General features: G+C 42.7%; 1 protein-coding gene across 11 annotated transcripts in view; it reads right to left on the reverse strand.

Moving 5' to 3' along the window:
- Nucleotides 1–21,290, reverse strand: part of ZMIZ1 (zinc finger MIZ-type containing 1) — a 381,786-nt gene that overhangs the window by 285,061 nt on the left and 75,435 nt on the right. For all 11 annotated transcript variants that reach the window (XM_082225135.1, XM_082225141.1, XM_082225142.1 and 8 more), the window contains exon 2: nucleotides 19,646–19,763. The gene's annotated coding sequence lies outside the window, so the exon portion shown is untranslated. The remainder of the gene's footprint in view (nucleotides 1–19,645; nucleotides 19,764–21,290) is intronic.

Consider the following 21,290-nt stretch of genomic DNA (forward strand, 5'->3'; position numbering starts at 1 on the left):
GGTTTCATAAAAACCTAAGGATGGATACTGGGGACTTCAATGGACCCATTCACACACAACCTCCTTTGACAGAGTCAGTTGCCTTTGGTACAATCAATATTACACACACACACACACACACACACACACGGCACAATCAAGTGGGTGCCTTATGTCCAATCATCGCCCCACTGGAACGGAAGATTGTGACTGAGTAGGGGTAGCCTATTATAACAGATATGCCTGTGCCTGAGAGGTCTGGCCTAATTATGGTAACAGAGGAGATAGGATCACAATACCTCAAGGACTGCCTTTCCCCATATGAACCAACTTGGACCATCATTTGAGGCCATTTTTTGTGTGCCGCCTCCATGAGAGGTTCAGAGGATGGCAACACAGGAACGAGCCTTTTCTGCAGTGCACCTCCAGATACGTCCAGGAAACTGAACTAGACAGATACTGAATCAACTCGATTGTCTGTCATGGTAGAAGGCAGCTTTCTATGTTCCATTTGGAACTGACTCCAGGGTTGCTGGAGGTGTCTCTCAAGTAGGACATTAATATGTCTGAACCAGAAAGATCTATGGGCATGCAGGACAAAATTATCTATCCCTCCTGTAAGTGAGCTAGATAAATATAACCAGATCCCTTTCATGGGAAAGCCTGTATAGTTTCAGAGGAGGCTTGGCCATGTGATGCCTTTGAATCCATATCAGAAGCCAAGGTTGTGCTTTGCGTTTATTTAGGGTGTTTATATCCTGCCTTTCTTCCAATATGATACTCAAGGCCACATGTACTGGATTCCCAGGCAGTCCCCCTTCCAGACATAGTCCAGATCCATACACTGGTGCCCTTTGGAGATCAAGCACCATTTCAGGCAAAATTACCTTAATGGAGAATACAGTTTTCCTGCCCTTAGGTAAAGGTAAAGGGACCCCGACCATTAGGTCCAGTCGTGACAGACTCTGGGGTTGTAGCGCTCATCTCATTTTATTGGCCGAGGGAGCTGGCTTACAGCTTCCGGGTCATGTGGCCAGCATGACTAAGCTGCTTCTGGCGAACCAGAGCAGTGCACGGAAATGCCACTTACCTTCCCGCCGGAGCGGTACCTCTTTATCTACTTGCACTTTGACATGCTTTTGAACTGCTAGGTTGGCAGGAGCTGGGACCGAGCAACAGGAGCTCACCCTGTCGCGGGGATTCGAACCACCGACCTTCTGATTGGCAAGTCCTAGGCTCTGTGGTTTAACCCACAGCACTACTCACATCCTTTATGTGCTTCTTAAGGGGGCTTACCCTATTTTGTCTATGGCTTGAACAAAGTCAACTGTCTTTTCCTCCATGCTGGAAAATTTCAAATCCAATACATCAAACAGGTGAAGGGGGCAGGGTGAGTGAAACCCAGCCTATGTATGCAAGGAAGTCCACACACAAAAGAAACATTTAAGCTCTTAAAGGCTGTGTCAAAGCTTTACAAGCCTTGCATTACTCTAGCAAATCTTTAAACAGCCAGGAATGGTGACAGTGAGTAAACAAAGGATTTTTCTAGTAATTCATTAGCAGGGTTATGTGCCTGAGGGACAGATTACCAACACAATTTACCTCAAACAATCTCCTGCCAGGCTTCAACCAAGAGTGGGAAAGAAAGGGGGGAAAACCCACATTTTACAAATGCTACAAACCAGAGCATACCTTCAAGTGATGTGAAATTGGTTACTGGGCCAATTTTGAGTTGTGATAGGAGTATGTAAACTTTCAAGTTAGCACAGAGTTCTGTCTCAAAAAGAATGAAAAATGCTATGTAGCATAAAACATGCACATTCCTAACGAAATGGATTGGCTCTTCAATGGCTGGCCCTTTAACTCTTCTAAGGATAGCCACATTAGTCTGCTGAGGCAAGAACTACCAAGTCTTCTTGCGCTTCAAAGATTTACAGATTTCTCGTGGTCGATTTATTCCCTGCTTGGATTGGAGTCCACTTTGCCTGATGCATGAAGTAGTTCCCTTAGTTGGCTGACAGAGAAAAACAGTTTGTAAAATAGTAGGATCCAAAGACCATGAAATGCAAGAGGTATAAAAGTTCAATTGTTTGTATTTTCTTTATTAAAAAAACAAACATTTTAGATGAAGCTGGCTCTGGCCTACGGAAGCTTATGCCATAATGAATGTATTGATCCTTATAACAAGACATTGTAATGGCGTATTTGTAACACTAAAAGTTTTGATTGTAGGTTTGTGTGGGTTTTATATTTTTAAACTGTTATATGTTGCCTCAGCAGAAACACAACATATTTATTGTATTACGTTAATATGAGGATATCACCATATCCATTTTTTATCTTCTCCTTTCTGGGATCAATATGCTACTACATTCCACACAGTTCATGCTTAGGAGCATGAATGCTCTCTTAAGCATATATACAAATGCAACATCTGCACACAGAATAAATGATGCAAATAAATGTATATAGAGTTAGCTACTTTGAAAACTATATGTTAAAATAAGTTATGAAGATATCTGAGGAAATAAAAAGGTTTTGGCAAGAGCTGCAGCATCAGAAAGCAAGAAAGGAGAGGGAAGGCAACAGAGCTTACATTTCAGTGAACAGTAAGGACAAAAGGGAGTATTAGTCATGAGATAAGCATGACCACTAGAATCCCTAGGTAGCCTCCTTCTGGCCTTAAGCTAAACTAGTTTGGCCCTCACCCTGAATGGATAAACATACCTTTGTTATCCCTGTCAACGCTGTCTTTAATATTGTACAAAAAACATTTTTTTGTGATGTGTTTTGAAAACCAACCCTTTAAAAATAGAAGACATTAAAAGACAAGGAAAGCTTGGACCAATTTAAAAGCTAAATAAAAATGATGTGTTGGCTTTTCTAAACTTGTACTGAAACCAAGCATTTAATCAATATTATGGATTACCCATTGGCCTCAACTCGTAGTATTTCTGCAATCGTGTTTAATGCCTATTATCACGCTCTTTATCAGGACATTGATCTGCTAGCTTTCAAAAATGTTCTACCATATTCCAGATTATTTTTTGGCATGAATGTGTGTGTGTGTGCATTGCAGCATCCAGACTTGGTCGAGAGAAGAACGGTGACAGCCATCACCACTGGCAAGCAAAACAAAGCTTATGGCAAGAGCCATTATTCCTGGGTTATTATTATGGAAGGAAGAATGCATACGAAACCTAATCCATCTCACACAAGGGCAAAGGTTTGCATTAAACTCTTTCAAAGCACTGTTAGATAAAGAGACTTCACCCTGAAAAATCTGAAACACATATGCAAGGCTTTCTTAACTATACATTCATTTCCTCCCTCTCTAAAAACAGATATTTCTGAAAACAACCAAGAACCCATCCAGGTACTATTTTGATCCAAGGATTCTACCAAGAGCGAGATTGTGAAATTCTAACCTTCAATAAGCAGGAAATTATGAGAAGCGCTCAAAAACTATTTAGTGAGTGAGATCTCTGCTTCATATGAGTTCTCCTGCTTCATATGATACATTCTACTCATGCAGGAAGCAGAGCAAGGTGGGAGAGGCAAGTCTGAGGCTGTTCCCAACTGTTCCCAACCTCACAACAGAATCTCAGAGGCAAATCTGTGACTGAAGAAGCCCAAAGAGTCCACCTACAGATTAAAGAGTAACAGTTCTATGCCAGCATGAGCTTATCAGGCAGGACCCTATGTTATCAGATGCATAACAGGTTAAGCTAAGCTAGGCCAAAGAGAGATTAGATTCAGTGGTAGGAAAATATCTCAAAGCTGGGGAACCACAACTGTGTAGACCATATCCTGAACCTCACTTCTGAGGCATTCTCAGGTGGTTGCTTCCTGATGTTCTAATAATTCAAGGAGTTCTTAAATATGGCCTCCACATCAATGTTATCAATTCCTACTAAATTTAAATCATGGCACATAGCTAAACATTTAGCCATTGTTCCACTCCAAGAGAAGAGATGACAAACTCTTGGGTAGGCAAATGAGGTCCCCATTTCTTGGAATCTGTAAGCACTCCACCACTGTGAGGGTCTTTGTGGCTAGTTGGTGCCAACTTCATTATGGAAGACACTAATGAGTATTCATTGCAGCCAACATGCAACACTCACAGCTTAGGGATTGAACACATACTCTGCATTCAGAAGGTCCTAGAACTGCTTCAGTCTTCGGCATTTCCAGTTCAACAGAACCTGAGCTATTGAGATCCTGGAGAGCAGCTGTCAGTTATCCTGAGCTGCTAAGGGTGAAACTTAGCATTAGGCAGTTTCACATGTCATACAGATACCAAGCCAACTATAAAATGCCCCACTGTCTGCCATAGTGGTTTAGGCCTGTGAGGAACTGGCAGAAGCCCTTGCTTTCCCAAATGTTTTCTTGTGTCCTGTGGCTGCTGGCATTCAGAAACATGTACACTGCTTTCAGGTAATATACAGACAGTCCTTGTCTCTTAAGTGTAAGATCTTAAAGACATGAGGGAAATAGGCGTGAGGAAGCGGACTTTCGAAAGTGTAAATGAAGTGTATTAGGAACTGTACTGAGGGTTAGCAGCATGCCCTTCCGTTCATTGAAGGCTTTCAGACACAGTTCATTCACACATGGATTTTCATCATTAAGTGAACACCTGCATGTATGAAGAGGTCAGGAATCTTTTTCTATGGGGTCAGTTCACACATTCTACTACTGGACATCAAATGTAATCAAGTGGTGAAAAACCAAGGGATGCATGTGTGAATGCAAACGTGGGGAGCACCGGCAGAATGAAAGATAAGCATCAGTATCTTTATGACAGCAGTAGCTCCTAAAACCCTGAGCTGCTTGAGGACTTGTGCTTTCTTTGCTCCTGGGAATTTAATACTTTGAATAGCTACAGGCAGCTTGGCATTTGGAGGCAGGGGTAAGAAAAAGGGGACCCCACTCATTGCCACAACTTGCACCTTAGTGCCAAATCATGATTGGATATATTTCTACAGTTCACAGACATGCATTAACTTTATCCCTACAGGGCTTTAAAGGACCTTGCATACCAAGGGATTCTTATGAGCAAATTAATAGTTAAGAGTCATGCATTTAAAAGCCTTGTTTTAAATCAAGTCATAAGTAAATTTTAAATGTCTCTATTCCAGACTGGCATTAAAGCATGACAATTCAGTAATAACTCAGTAATTATTTCAGAGTTCCACAAAGAATATAATTTGCCTCTCATAAGAGGGTACAAGCTCCAATTGGCTGGACTGTATGGTGTACTCCCCACCCCAAAGCCGCCCAATTATTTCCCCAGCAAACCATTAATATCAGAGAAAGCTGAGGGAATTACCACAGCCCTCAGAGACTCTGCATTCTGCCCAGTTTAATGCTGCAACTGATGTTCAGAGGGATCACATGGTTCATTTTAAAGGCTTGGGGGAGTTAATGACCTTCTGCAATAAGGACTCACTCAATGCTTCATGGTGGACTTCTCCACTGTCAAATGTTGCCTGAGTATACAATGCAATACCACACTGCCCACAGTCCACGGAATAAAAAAAGGAGAAGCTTAGACATTACTGTGTTCACATACAATAATCAGGCCACCAGGACTTGCTCCCCCTGAAGCCAAATGCCATGGAATGTGGCCCACCAGCAGCTCTCAAAATCTCCTGCTTTTGATGGCTGCAAAGGACTGCTCACCAAGCACCAGGCTGGCCATCTTTGTGATTTCAGCTTGCTGGGTTCTAAGTTGTGCAGGAGTCCTGTGGAGTAGCTTCAGAAACTCAGATATATATGCTAGGCACCAAATTGTTCCTTAAACAAAGGTTACAGTTGCCAAAATGGAATGTCTAATTTGGGGGCAAGATGGCTCCAAAGTCTTATTTTTCAAATGATGGACTGACAGTGATTGATTCTCAGGTTAAACAACTAACTAGTTCTGATGAGCTAGGTTAAGAACATTGAGAACTTAAAGAAGGAACGTCCCTTGATCCAGGGACAGTCCACATATATACTGGCCTATTCAGACCTCTTTTTCTTAATGGTGACTGCTCCTGCTCAGGCTGCACAGAAAAGGCAATTTGGTTCCAAAAATAACAGATAGAATTTTACAGGATGGGGCATCAGAGTGTGAAAACAGCTCAGATCCAATGATCCCGAGGGTGGAGAAGTCATGTGCCATCCTGGCACCCAAACATCTTCACTTGGTCACAAGTGGCTGAAAGACAGTGCCTGGCTAATTTTGAACACTGTCGTGCAGATGTCATGGAAGAAATGGCCCAATCCACAGGAAGCATGAGAAGAGTGTGTCAGAGCTTGATGAGCCCAGGTGGGTTGTAGGTGGTGAAGGTGGGCTCTCTGACAGAGATGTCAGAGTCTGAGGGAGGCCACCAAAAAGGGGTCTGTTTCAAATGCTTAAGTTTTAGAAATATACAATTTAGTTTTGTAATGTGTAGCCACTAAACTCATTTTTTTAAAATTGTAGCATGTGAAGCAGCCTGGCTGCTTTTGAGTGTTTCGTCATACAAAGAGCAGTAGGTTTGCTTGTGGAGCTGGGCTATCCTAATAGCATTACAAACTGCCCTTGCCAGTAGGATCAAGTTGAGGCTGCACCAAGGGCCCAAAAGGTTTTAATAAATGGTAGGAAACATTTCAGGGAAACACAATACAGCTAAAATGCAGGGCATATTTTCCTCTCTGCTACTATACAGTAGTTTCAAGAGAATTTTGCCTTATGCCAGAGTGTGAGTGACACACACAAAAATAACAAAACTATCATTTACATCTCCAGATGCAGAGATAAATATGGAATGCATTCTGGGTAATGTAGGCCAACTTCCACAGCATTACCTAGCAGTGTAGGAAAAAAATTGCAGCCAGACAAGGAAAAACAAAGAAGCCATGGCGCCTTTCCAGTACCCAGCCATCAGTCCTTGTAAGGCAGAGTGTGGATAATGCAAAACAAAAGTCATTATATTTCTAGAGCTAGAGAGCTGGTCTACTTTGATTACTATGGGCTGGTTTGCATGTCACAGTAAGTAAAAGATAAAACATGGCTTACTGGGAATGAGCAGAATGATGATGCACACCACTTAAAATCACTTCTGCTTCACTCCAGCCTACCTGGAGGTGGGAGAAGCAAACCACAATGCTCAGCACTGCCAAGCCAGAGGGTAAGTTTGCATGGCTACATCATTTGGGCCTACACGTGTTGGACCCAGTCCACCACCTAGCATGCGGTTGAAGCAAAAGAGATATATCACCTCCCAGCTTGGCCCCCACAGCTGGCTAATTGTTTGAGAAGCTTAGGGACTGATTGATAAAGAGCCATACTCCATTCTCCTCCAGATGGACAAGGGGGATCATGCCCTACACACAGAGGCACATAAGACATGGTTAGGTTGTCTTTAAGAACCATTCACACACAAGAGAAAGAATATCTGCATATACGCAGGGCTATCTGAAGAGGTGTGCAGTCTGAAAACAAAGCCTGCCAAAAGCTTCCTCTCTCCTTTCCACACAAATGGCACACCTCCCTGAGCAAGACACATGTTGCTTCCAAAAGACACCATCACTTCTTTGCAGTGCCGACGGCAAACTGCTGGTCCACTCCAAGCCGCAAGTGCCTCAGACGAATGTAGCCTGCATTTTGCTTACTGCTAATAATGCTGCTTCACTTCATTAAAAGCTGCTTATAATTTTATGCACTCTTGTTTGATTAATTAACCTCTGGTTAAAATGAATGAGCTCTTGATTTAGGGATGCTACTAATGTGACGCTGGTGAGCCATGGATCACACACTGGTGAGCCATGGATCACACACTTCCAATCATCCCTTTTTATTACCAATGTGGTGTTCAAGCTTCCTCCATCCAGCTTCCCCCTCTTTCTTCTCAAACCAAGCGGCGACGGCATGCAAATGCTATTAGGGTGATGAGGGGGAAGATGCCATAATCCACAGCTGACCTAAAAATGTACAAGCCCTTTGCAGTCAAGAGTCTGTGCCATCAATGCATTAACACAGATCACAAGCACAATGTGGGAGAGGCAGGGGGGAGGCAGAGAGAAGAAAGGGACCCAATGTGTGCAGAGCTGAATGATTTGCATGTCTGAACTCCGAAGCCTGGGATTTGTTTTCAAAATAGGAAAAGCAACAGAAGTGAAAAGGAGGCATATTTCTATAAAACGAGAATATCAATTATATGTGCTGTCCATAAAAACAGAGGCCCCCATTTTGCTTACATTAGGGATCAGCAATTGGGGGCGCCAGGGCCCAATCAGGCCCCTTGAGTCCCAGCACTCTATGCCCCATTTGCCAGACCAGTTGCAAAGGAGTGGTATGGGAGGGATGGCTGTGACAATGGGACTTTCAGGCAGTCTATTTTGGGAAATGTTGGGAGGGGGAGTGCTATGCTTGACTTCCTCAAAGTGACCTTGCTGGTGGAGGGAAGGGAACTAGTTGTTAAGGGGGAGTCTACAGCCTACTTTTCTGGCTATGCTACTCTCCAACCTGCAGAGGAAGATTGGGGTGGCAAAAACAAGCATAAAGTGTGAGTAAATGGTGACTCCCAAGTTGTAAGTGAGCATGTGCTACCTCACATGGTAGAACATGTTCACGGTTTACATGCCATGGGTGTTAAGTCTGGGTGCCTTTCTAGAACATCTGTAAGCACCTTAATTCCTTCTCTGAAAAAGGTAAAATTTAAAAATCTGGAACTTTAAACTGTTGATACATACAATATAGGGCAATTATGTTTTTGGTGAGCGCTAAAGAAACATCCTCAGCTTTTTGATCAGTGTAGCAGGCTGGGGAAACTTAAAACAAAATATAATGGTGATGGTGTGCAGGGCAAGGGGTACTCAGGCAATGATCTATGGAGTGATAATGCAGGTGTCAAGAAGAACATAAAGGTGGCAAGTTCATTTAGGCAGAGTTTCCATACTGCAATGTTACATCAATTTAAGCACACCCTCCAATATTATACAAAGAAAACAGTGTAAAAAAATTAAGAGAGATACAACTGATAACTTCAATTGATGAAAGTCTGCATATTTTACTACCGCAGACAGTTGTGTGACAAATCCATAGCAGCAAAGCTTAATGATTGCTTGCTTTTCCTACTTTATATGAGAGGCATATGGTCCAGCCTACTAGCTGAAAAGTAAGGAATTCAAATATTTCCATGTCAGTCAAATTCATGGAGGAATTAATGTTCATATCATTTTAAGCTATGGAATATCTTTTCATTGCTGAATATAGTGACTCATCAGAATCTGATCCTAAGCATGAATGAAAATCTATCTTCCAAATTCTCTCCAAGAATGTAATTTCCTAACCTTCTAGCACACATCCAGTCTCCTCCACAAATCATGGGTACAGTTGCACCAATTATCACTATCAATTCTAAAGTGCCCATAATAAATAGATAGGTGTTGTACATTTGAAAAACAAAACTCAAAGTAATTGATTTCTGTTTAGCATACTGACAATGCTTATGTTTTCCTTAAGTATTTTGCCAGTTACAGGCTAAGGGTACTTGTAATACATACTCTATTAAAGCCAAGAGGTGATTTGACTTGAACTCCTATCTAAACAGTGTACGTATGGGTGTGTGATATATATATATCTATATAGACAGCAGATGACTGCTTTTTTCTAGGTTACCCCAGCAGTGGTCAGCATTGCAGCTTCCCAACATGACACAAGGGAGAACTTTGTTGCTGGGACCCCTCATAGACAAAGAAAGGAAGGGGGAATTCTATGCTTCAAGGTATTGTGGCTTCAAAAGTCTCCTATATCTCTTTTCCCCGACACTACAATGTGCAAAAAGTGTGGCAAACATGCTGAATGGGTAATGCACACAGGTGAGCTATCCCTGACATGAGTGAAACAATCAAACAGCTGGGATATGTGTTTCCCACAATAGAGACAAAGGGTGGGGATGCACTCTCACTGGTATGTAAGCAAACTGTGGCTGAATGCCAGGCATCCTGTCCCAACCACTGCTTCGACTTGCCATACACTTACATGTACCTTCGCTTGCAGAAGAACAGCTTGGCCTCAGATCTGCGTGTCAAAAGAGGTCATGCAGGTGTTGTGCTTTGCTTTCAGTCGCTGAGTTCATGCTGCCTGTGCCATGGCAGTTTCTGTTATGCAGGACACTGTGGCTTTGCTGTGCCTAGTGAGATATGTGTTACATGTGAAATGGGACTGGGATAAATCCTATCACTGTGAGTGTATTGGCTCCTACATTAGCTGCCTTCATACAGGGCCAACATCGTCATGCCAGCCCATGACTGGGGGGCACCAGGAATGTTGCCATGGAGGCAGCAGTTGTTTCAGCCTGCTGCTGTTCCAGCAGTGTTGCCACAGGGTGTGGCCTTTGTTGTTTGAGTCTGTGCTTTTTGTAGCAGCAGTTTTCTCTCGGCTTTTGCGGTGAGCAAGTGTAGGATGATGACTAAGTTACGCCAGTGTTGCATCAGTGTAAGGACAACAGTGTTGTTTTGGCATGGCTGCAGACTTAACAAACACTTTCTAAGGTAATATGCTCTACAATGGGACTTTCTGATGAGACACGCATGGTACTGCACTTTAAAGTCTTTATAGTGCAGTATCACGCTTGTCTCAGAAGACTTTATATAGTGCAGTACCATGGGAATATTCCCAAGCAGATGCAACCTTATCCTGTTCCTCCAGAGACAGCCTACGCCAGCTTCACCCAAACAGCAAGTTAGGAAATTTTAAGGCCACAGCAAGTGTTAGCAGTGGCCCCTTCTTAACTGTGGTTACAGGATACATTGGTATCAACATTAGCTCCTGGGATAACCAGGAGTCCCATTGAACTAGGATTCAAAACTAGTATTAAACCATGCCTTTGAATCCTACTTAAATGGAAGCCCAATCTGGTCTTAGCCTTGGCAAATATAAATACTGATGTGTCCTTTACCTGTGTTTGCGAGGGAAGGAGAGGAAAAAGAAGGAGCTCATACTCCTGCAGCTCTTTCCCAACCTCATAGCTGCAGTTAAAAGGAAACTAGCATTGGCTCTGCACCAGCACATCTATCAATCCAGAGAAAAACATCAGAAGCTCTCTCTGTCGGTTGCATTTGTATCCCACCCCTCTTTCCTAGCAGTTTATCCCAACATACCGCAGGTTATAAAAATATTTCACACATACATTTTTTTCTGATCATTGTTTCCCCATTTGTACATCTTTGGAGTTTTTAATGTGATGTACACACAGAGATACTTACATGAAAGGTGGTATATATTTCTAGTGAAGAGATAATGCTTGAGATATACGGGTAAATGCTTTTGAATGTTCAAGAAACTTTGCATACAGTATTGAGTTGTAATCCTTCCAATAACGTTATAAGGTAGGTAAAGTTTGTTACTGCCATATTTCAGACAGGAAGTGGAGACGGGAGGCGACTGTCTTCCATGGCAGAGGAATATGTGAACTTCGCTATCCAGTCTTTTTTCTTAGACCAGAGGTGGCCAATCTGTGGTCATTTAGATCAGGCTTCCTCAAACTCAGCCCTCCAGATGTTTTTGGGCTACAACTCCCATGATCCCTAGCTAGCAGGACCAGTGGTCAGGGGTGATGGGAATTGTAGTCTCAAACCATCTGGAGGGCCGAGTTTGAGGAAGCCTGATCTAGATGTTGGACTCCATCAGTCCCAGCCAGCATGACCAGAGTTCAAGGATGATGGATGGCAACATCTGGATGGCAACAGGTTAGCGATACCCCTGCCTGAAACAGTATCCTACACCAGGTCTTAACCCATGTTATGCTAGCAACCCTGTGAAATACAACAGGTTGAGAGACAGGAGCTTACCCAAAGCAACTCACTGAACTTCTTTAACCAGTGCTGGCTTTATGACGTTGTCATGCCTAAAGCAGAGGTGTTTAAAAAAAAAAAAACTTTTTAATTTTTTTACTCTGCATATCCCAGGAGTACCCACTGCTGTAACATGGCTGACCTGGTGCCTGGATAGGAGACCACTGAAAATCCCATATGAACTGTCCTCATGCTCTCTGAAAGTAAATAATAAAGTGAGGGGGGGGGTTGGAATCCTAAAACAGGCCTCCTACATTCTTTTATTTTTTTGATGTTGGAAAATTGGAGGTTACTCACCAAGAAACTATGACCACTTCTTTCATGGCAGTGCTTTTATACAAGGAAATGGCTATAAACTCTGTATCACAAATGAAAAACCACACAGTAGAATTTAGGAAACTATGGGGCTCAAGCCAGGCGACTTAAATGGTGAACAAAACTCAGTTGCTGCCTTTGAATTCAGCACTGCTGGCATCTCGTTACAAAATGACATATCATGTCAGCAGCAGGATTAAGAAATTATTTCTCTCTTTCTCCATTCCCATGCTATAGGAGTTGTTGTGTCACAAATTGATGAGGGTAACTGGGGACAGATGATGGACATACACATTATTCCCTTCCTGTGATCCCTCTCCTATAAAGAACAAAGCAGGCAACTTAAGTACACAAACTTCTCCAGCTCATATGTAGACCACAGATGGAGTGATGTTTTTCACCCTGCAGATTCCATCAGAACTGCATATTTATCTTGTACTGGCAAGAAAGAATAATCAAGACAGACCTCTATAAGTGATAAAGGAAAAGAAACTTGCCTATTTAATCTCAACAGTTTTGTTTTCCCTAGTCATGGATTCAGGGTAGACACTGCCTGTAGTGCTGTGATCTATATCTACTGTATTTTTCGCTCCATTGGACGCACCGGACCATAGGATGGGGAGAATAGGGAATTTTTTTTTTTCTTGTTCTCCCCCTCTAAAACAAGGTGCGTTCAAGGTACATTCACCAGAGCTTGTGGGGCTGGCGGTGGGGGGAAGCGCTGCTTTGCCCCACCGCCAGCCTCAAAGATCCCTGAAGCCTTTGGAGCGCAGCGCCCCGCTGCCCTACAGAGGTTTGCGCGCAGCCGTCCCCAAGCTAGAGCAGCGAGACGGAGCGCTCCGCAGTGCTCTGTCTTCCTGTTCTGGCTTTGGGCTTAGCGGCGCAGCCTGCATTTGCTCTATAGGACGCACACACATTTCCCCTTAATTTTTGGAGGGGGAAATGTGCGTCCTATAGAACGAAAAATACGGTATATCTATATCCATATCTATATCTATATCACACACACCACAGGACACCTTTACAGATCTACAGTTCTAATTCATTAACAAAAAATCGTATGATACATTGCAATTGCAAAATCTACAAACATCATCTTAGTAATCAATAGACTTGTAAGCAAAGTGCTGCAGATTATGACTGGCTTTGGGAGCTGACCAAGGCCTGCGTTCACCACTCACGCTGCCTCCACTATTCAAGTGGGGGCAGATCACATCATACTGAGCATTGGAGGCATTCCAACATGGCCAGGGCCCAGTACAGCCACAAGTGCAAGTCTCTCCCTACTTTACTCTCCAGCTGAAAGGGGAATGGATTCACCCCCTATTGTACTGACCCCAGAGGTATTCAGAAAGCAGTGAAATGCCTTGCTGAGGCTCAGGGCAACCTCAGTAAAATAGACCCCACTGTGTCTGGAGGGAAGCCATGGTATAGATTAGCAACTAATAGTTTGTCTCTCCGGAACGAACCAGGAGCTATGAACAAAGAAGAAACCTTGGCTTCCTGCTCATGATATGTATGTCTTGAATGAGACAAAACACAAGATTGGGTTAGAGCATAATTCTAACCACAGCTTAGCCTTGGACAACACAGCTGCAGCAGGAGGGGGAAAGGGTGCAGTGGTCACAACCTTCATTTTGGGAGCCTACACATTTGCTAGTTCTTGCTAAGGTATGATTTAGCATAGCATTGTGTGTGAACTGGGTCAACAGCTGCTTTTATCCAAAGCCACCTGGTACATTTGCATCCAAGTAAGGTTTTGACCAGGGACTTCCCAGCTCAGAGCTCATCTTCTTGTTAACCACAGTTACACTTATACCTGTTAGTACAGGGGTCAAGCAAACTTATTGCGCCTTGGGCTGGTGTCTCCAGTGCTGATCTGGTGGGCCGGAGGGCAGGGGAGCGCGGGCCTATATGTGTGCGCACACGCTATTTCCGGCCACTTCCGGGTCGGAGGAGCACTGGAAATAGCTTGTGCGCATGCGCAAGGGCCTCCTCCGACCCAGACGTGCACCAGAAATAACGCTTGTGCATGCGCACATAATGCTTGCGCATGTGCACAAGCTATTTCCAGTGCTCCTCTGACCCAGAAGAGGACAGCCGCGGAGCGCAGTGCCGGTAAGAGTGGGCAGCGGCAGTTAGCGTCGGCCGGATAAACGAATCCCTCAGGCCTTATCCAGCCCGCGGGCCTTAGTTTGGGGACTCCTGTGTTAGTAGGTACAAGACAATGGCAGTCTAGTGATCTGTGGATCACTCTCAATAGAAAATGCCACCAGCTTTAGCTAGAGTGTTTTTGAGTCAAATCTGGAGACTCCTGCTTAGATGAAACCTTTTAGGAATTTAAAAAGGAAGCAAAAAAAAAAAAAATCAAAAAAAAAATCAAGAAGACTAGGGAAATATTTGGCTTGTGGGGATGGTGCCATACATCCCTAATTTTAAAGATGAGCAGCAAAGGAAAAATACATAGCACATTCTTAGCAATGGAAAGCAACGAAATAACTAGGTCACGGCAAGGGACTGAAATTTGCCAAGGATCTTAGCAAAGCTTATATGGTACTTCCCATATGCAGCAAGGCTAATCTTATAGTGATGCTTGTGGAATTTCTATCAGGCTTGAATTCTGAATTTTACAAGTTTTTACAAGTTTCACTTTGTAGAGAAAACACTATGCAAATGCTAGCTGTCTATACATAATGGTGACCTTAAACCACACACCCAACTCACGCATAAATATTTGTTCTTATCGGCAAATGATCACTGAGAAGACAGCCCTACATTGCTGCAATTGCCCTCAGAAAATGGTTTGCGCTTGCCCAATTAGGAATTTCAACTTCAAACTTATCTCAAAGGTTTGGTTTAAAATAAAATCCAAACACTAAGTAAATATCCTGCTGAAAGGTTGCTCTAAGCTTTCGGAACGCTGCACTTGATTTATGTAACAGCACAGAAGAACACAAACAAAGCCGGCTTACCACACCAAAAGATAAGTTATTAGAGACACTGCTTAACATACCAGAGTGTCACACGCCTAAAATATGTTAGCTAGAAGCAGTATCACCTTTCAGTTTGGAGATTGCAGAGATATAAACGAAAGGTTAAGAAGAAGAAAATACTTCATTTGGTGTTTTTTAAAAAAGTGAAAAATAGTGATTTTTTAAAATTCTGAACAAAGTACTTATGATGGTAAAAATGGTAAGTGTCCCTCCTAATAGAGTACGGATACATTTAAGTCCCCTGCATATGCCATCTGTTTCCCAGATCATCCTGTGACAGGGACTGGCACCCTTGTCTTCATCAAGGGCCATATTTTTTCAGGGGGTAATCTGTCAGTTGGTAGAGTGCTACATACACGCACTGGGCAGGATCAGCCCTTTTCATGCTCTGCCACTTCTCCCTTCATCTCTGCCACCTCTCTCACCCACAGCCACCATTTTTCAGATTACACTGAGGGAAGATGTGGCCATAGGGCTGCTGCTTGCTCCCATGTGCGCTATGGAAGCCCAGCAGCTCAGCCAAATGTCTCAAGAGGTTTCTGCTGCCTGCTCCTTCAGATTCTCTCCCCCCCCCGCCCCGCCCCAATACTATGCTGACATACAGCTCTGCTTCTCCATAACATCTGGGTCAGGAGAGGCTGTGCATGATGTGGACCATAGTCTGTAAACAGTGGTGAAATGGATGAGGGCCGGGGAGCCCTGGGGAAATGGAGGCATTGTGGATTGGTGGATCCTGTGTCTGGGAGACTGGCCAGTCCATGTTCTAGATGGTCAGTTTGGGCATCACCCTTGAGCCATCTTTGTCGCTGGAGGCTCAGGTAGACTTGGTGACTAGAAGTGCTTTTTTGGTATGCCATCTATGGCCACTCTTGAACAGGGATAGACTGGCCATGGTGATTCCTGCATCAGTAGCCTCAAGGCTTTATTGCAATGTGCTGGGGCGGGGAGGCTAATCTTAGGCCTATGTCCAGCTGATGCAAAACATTGTGGCTAGATATGAACAGTCTATTGCAGGCATAGGCAAACTCTGGCCCTCCAGATGTTTTGGGACTACAATTCCCATCATCCCTAGCTAACAGGACCAGTGGTCAGGGATGATGGGAATTGTAGTCCCAAACATTTGGAGGGCCGGAGTTTGCCTATGCCTGGTCTATTGCCAGCACACAACATTAGTGCCCAAAAGCTTGCATAGGCTGCCCCTTTGCTACCAGGCCAGGCTCATGGTTCTTGCATTTATTTAGAAGGCCCTTAACAACTTGGATCCAGGGTATCTCACAGACCACCTTACTTATATCCCTGCTCAATCAATCAGTAGGGAATTGTTTTATTTATAAAGCTGGCCTGAAAATGCACCCGCCTTTTAGGATATATTTCTCCCTCTATACACACTTTCCCATAATCTATTGAACTCTGTATGTGCAATACATGAATTCTTTCCCCTAATACATGATTTCCAACACACACTTTTTGATGGGAGAACTGCACTGCAAAATTTGGAAAAGTGCAAATTTTGAAAGATCTCAGGTTGTATATTGTTTTGTGAACTGCTAATTCCTCTTTGCATCCCTAGCCACTTTGGCTACATATGAATCCTCACTTGAACAATGAACTTGCTAGTTGTATATAGGATTTCAAATAAGTGGTATTGTCAGAACGCCAGAGAACTGGAGGGACCCTGGTTAGAAAAACTAGTAAACCAGGCACCAGAAGCTCAAAGACGTGGATAGTCTCACCTGTATGATTTTGCGGCAGCTTCAAAGGACCCAAGAACTAGAAATGAACTCTCCTGGTGATGCTAGATTTTTGCAAGAGCTGCCACCCAGGTACGCAGATCAGCCCAGACATGCACACTCACTCATCTAGTTACCAATTCCAGACACAGCTCCAGTCTGAATGAATTTCAGTCTTACAAATTTGCTCCTTCAGATCAGCATTTTTTCTCCCTTTCCTCCCAAACCTTTTCAGTTCCTTCCAGTCTCTGTGGTTCATGGACTACCTGACTAAAGCAGAAGGTACCTTGCATTTTTAGTCAAGATTTTGGGGATCAGTTGGGTGGTGGGTGCTTTTTTTTGTTTTTGTTTTAAGAGTGTGAGAAAGGGAGGGACATATTTCCCTTCTCTCTCTCTCTCTCTCTCTCTCTCTCTCTGCAGATTAAGCCTCCTGCAAATTTGGCACACATCCTTGCATAAGGAAGTAAGAGACAAAGCAACAGACAGGTAATTACATGGCATGAGCTTCAGGGAAATCCAGTTGGCTCTGGAAGAAGCCTTCAATTGGCCAGCTGGTTCCCAAATGCTTCTCAAAGAAGGGCTAGTCCTATAAAGCCTGATGCTCTGTTCTAGTACACAAATGACCAGCTATAAGAGGCTGAATAATATTTTTCCTCATCTCCCATCTTCTTCACTGTGAACCAAGCAGGAAAGACTTTTCCATATTCACCTACTTCTATTGACGCCCAAAGTGTGTTGGGGTGATAATAATATTTATTCTATATGATGTACACACACACACACACACACACGTGTGTGTGTGTGTGTGTGTGTGTGTGTGTGTGTGTGTGTGTATAAAATCTCCTACTGAAAGTGCACAATTACGAATTACTTCCCTTATTACCAGAAGCGATGCTCTTCCCAATATTGCAAGTGGTTAAAAGGAATGCTTCTTAATGCTTGGAAAGGATTATGGACAGGATTTTCAGAAGGACCCTTGTGGAAAACCAAGTGTCAAATCCAGGATTCCCCTCTGGTACCCTTGAGAACATCCCTCTCAAAAAACAAAAAACACCTGCCCAGTATAATCAGGCATAAAATACACTTACACATCTTGCCTACAAAAAGGGAACCCTGAAACGCCATACACTTGTAGACAGAAGCACATCTGCAGCTAAAAGCCTGCAAAGGCTTCAGAGGGGCAAAGTGGAGAAGGACGGCAATGATAAATGGGTGGGTTAGCTATGGAAATTAAGTGCACCAAAGTTAAATAGCCAACAAAAAAAATTATTAGCTTACTTTACATGCATTCACAATTCTTGTCAGCGGCTAGTAGAGGAAACAGTCTGTGACAAATGCCGAGCTGGGGGTTAACTGTGTCTTCATGGGTATGGCTGGTGGGAATGCTTGAGAGTGTGCATTGTATGTAAGGGAATGTGAAGGATGTGTTTGGGATATGTTACACTGGGACAGAAGTAGGTTGTAGCTGCTGCTCAGTTATTTTGTCTAGTTGCTAATGATACTTTATACCTGGATTTCTTTTTTGTATTTTTGTATTTAACTTATACGTGTAAAGTTGTTCTTTTGTTTCAGATAATATTTGTCTTACTGTTAATTATTCTGCTTGGTTTTTTTGTAACTGAATTTTGTTTGTAATGTTTTATTTTGCCGATTGCTTTTTGCATTTTAACTTCTATAAATTGTGGTGGTTGGCATCCCTCAGTCTTGAGAAACTATTATCACTGAGAATCTGTGAAGATGTAAGTATCAGCAGAAGATCCCACTACTAGGCAGGTTGCTCATAATTCAAAGTTTGATTTGCTGACCTTGCAAAGTATTAAAGGGAAAATAAGTTGCCCCATCACATGTCTAAAGGAAAACATGACTTTTTCTTTACAAATCCTGAAGCAAATATTTTTTAAGGAATTTGCCACCAATGAGAAAATGACTTGTATAAAAAGAGAAATTCTGAATAAATGTAAAGATATTTAGTGGGCCTTCCTTGACCTTCAAATATATGTGAAGGGGGATATAATTTTATGAGAAAAAGTTTGATGAGTTTTTTCTGGACCAAATATTTTGGAAAGCAGTGTTATTTTGTTATATGATTCTGTTTATAATCAATAAAAATGAACTGCATATTTGGATGTTATATGTTTTGAAGTGAGTTGGTATAAGACTATTCACTATAATATTGTATTAGTTTTGTTGTTGTATGGCTGCTGATGTGTTGTGAGTCACTTTTGGAAGATTTGTGTGGAAAAGTAGCATGCAAACTGAAGTAATAACTACCACTACTCACCACCCTGCTTAAGATATGGGGAGCAGGCTTTGGTAAGAGGCAGCCCATTCCACTAAGTGCCTCTCTTCCACTTAAGATTTACATCAGCATCTCAGCTAACCATGAAAAATGTTCACCAGGGTCCCCCTTAGCTAGGATTGGAAGCTAGTTAAGGGCATCTAGTTAGAACCAGCAGAGAAAATATTTTGCTGGAGAGAAGAGGAGAGTAGGAACCACATGATTCTGAATGATCTCCCAGCATTATGTCTATACTAGCCCTCGAAAGGAATGCTGTCCATGCAAGGAATACAAACTGGAATGTGTGTACAAAATGTATCAAGAGCACTGCCTCCTAATACATAAAAAGTATTAAATATTGTAAAGGGAGGGAAAGCAATTAATGTAAGCTCAGAAGTGACGTATGAATAAAAATTTCTGCACAGACAAACTAATCTAGATCTCATCCATTGCTCTTCCCTGCCCCATGAGAAAACTTAACAGGAAGAAACTTAACAGGCAGAACACCTAAACGGGCAAATAATTACCTTTTAACTCTCTGAAGAGGTCACCATCAATTAGCTTACAGGAGCTCTTAACAAACAGGGAGAAAAGGTGGAAGGGAGCTGGAAGCGATGCCTGAATCCACAATGCACAAGGTTTTTCCTAATAGAAACATAAGGAAAAAAAGAAAGTAGTTAGCTATCCCTTTCCAGGTCTTTTGATGGAGCATATGATAACCACTAAAAATGGAAACAATGATAACACAACATAGGCTGGGACTCAATACTACAAAGATCCTATCTTATTACTGTATCGATAACACACATTTGAACGCATTTTAGATTGAACTATTTAAAGTTGTATGTATCTTCAAGACCTAATTTCAGTTAGCTAATTGTTGTAGAAGTACATTAACTAATGTTTTGCCTCTGTTAGGCAGGCCAAGGTGTTTATATATATTTCACACACACACGCACACACACACACACACAGAGAGAGAGAGAGAGAGAGAGAGAGAGAGAGAACCCTCAACACGTGCATTCAACTTGTGCACATTTAGCTTTACACAATAGATAGATAGATAGAGCGGGTGGAAAGGGGGTAGGGGTCCAGAAGGGAAAAGACTTTGGCAATCACACCTGCCATTGCACCCATTGTGTTTTAACTATATGCAATTCTGGCTTTAGGCACAACCCCCAGAATGTCATCCCTATGTGAGCTGAGGACTTACTTAGTGAGTTGAGGGATTACACATATATGCAAAGTGCTTTATGACCATTCTCTTAGTCATCCCTGCCAAAATCTTAAGGGGTAAGTGATTAATATTCTGATTTTACAGATGGGGAACTGACGCTGAGTAATGGTGGCTTCTTCCCTAAGGCCACCCAGGGAGAGCCTCACCAATATCTGACCAGTCCAAACGTAGCACCCCAATCAATGAACCAAATGGCAACTCAACTTTCCAAAACTGGCCAGTGTTGACATAATAAAAATGCAAGTAAAAGAGCCGAGACAGACAGTGTAATCAGTGATACATCCCTCTCAATTAAACTGTTATAACACTAAGATGCTTTAGGCGATATTATGATGAAGTCTCCCATGACCTTAGACAGAAAAAAAATTACAGAGATACCTAGGTGGCAGAGCCAGTTTATAATTGCTGTGCTAGTTAAATCTAAAGTGCCTCAACATCTGTAGGTTTTACAGCACAATCCTAACCTTGTCTACTTAGAAATGTGTCCCATGGAATTTGGTGGGGCTTACTCTCAGGTAAATAGGGCTAGATTGCAGTGTTCGTCTCCTATCTATCAGAGAACAAAAAGAGAGGAACAATACTACCTACTAAGCATCCTTACAGCACATCACAAATATTCTCATCACTTCACAAATATGGTTCCAGTAATCCTTAGAACCAGTGTCCACTACAGGCGTTTGGGAATCTCTCAGTGGGCCTCCCTCAGAATGGGGCCTCCTTCTGCCACAGTCACTGCTGCCCATTCATTTGGTCTTTGTCCCTGGAACTAATCTGCACAACCATTCAGGGCAATGACCCCTCCCATATACAGACAATCATCATCTCCTTGGCTTAAACAGCTGTCTCCATCCCCTACTCAATTTTATCAGTTATGAGGATCAAGGATCAAGAATACAAGTGGTCACCCATACTCATCCTTGTCCACAACCTCAAGC

The sequence above is a fragment of the Podarcis vaucheri genome (assembly GCF_965113315.1).
Source record: "Podarcis vaucheri genome assembly, chromosome: 5".
Classification (NCBI taxonomy): domain Eukaryota; kingdom Metazoa; phylum Chordata; class Lepidosauria; order Squamata; family Lacertidae; genus Podarcis; species Podarcis vaucheri.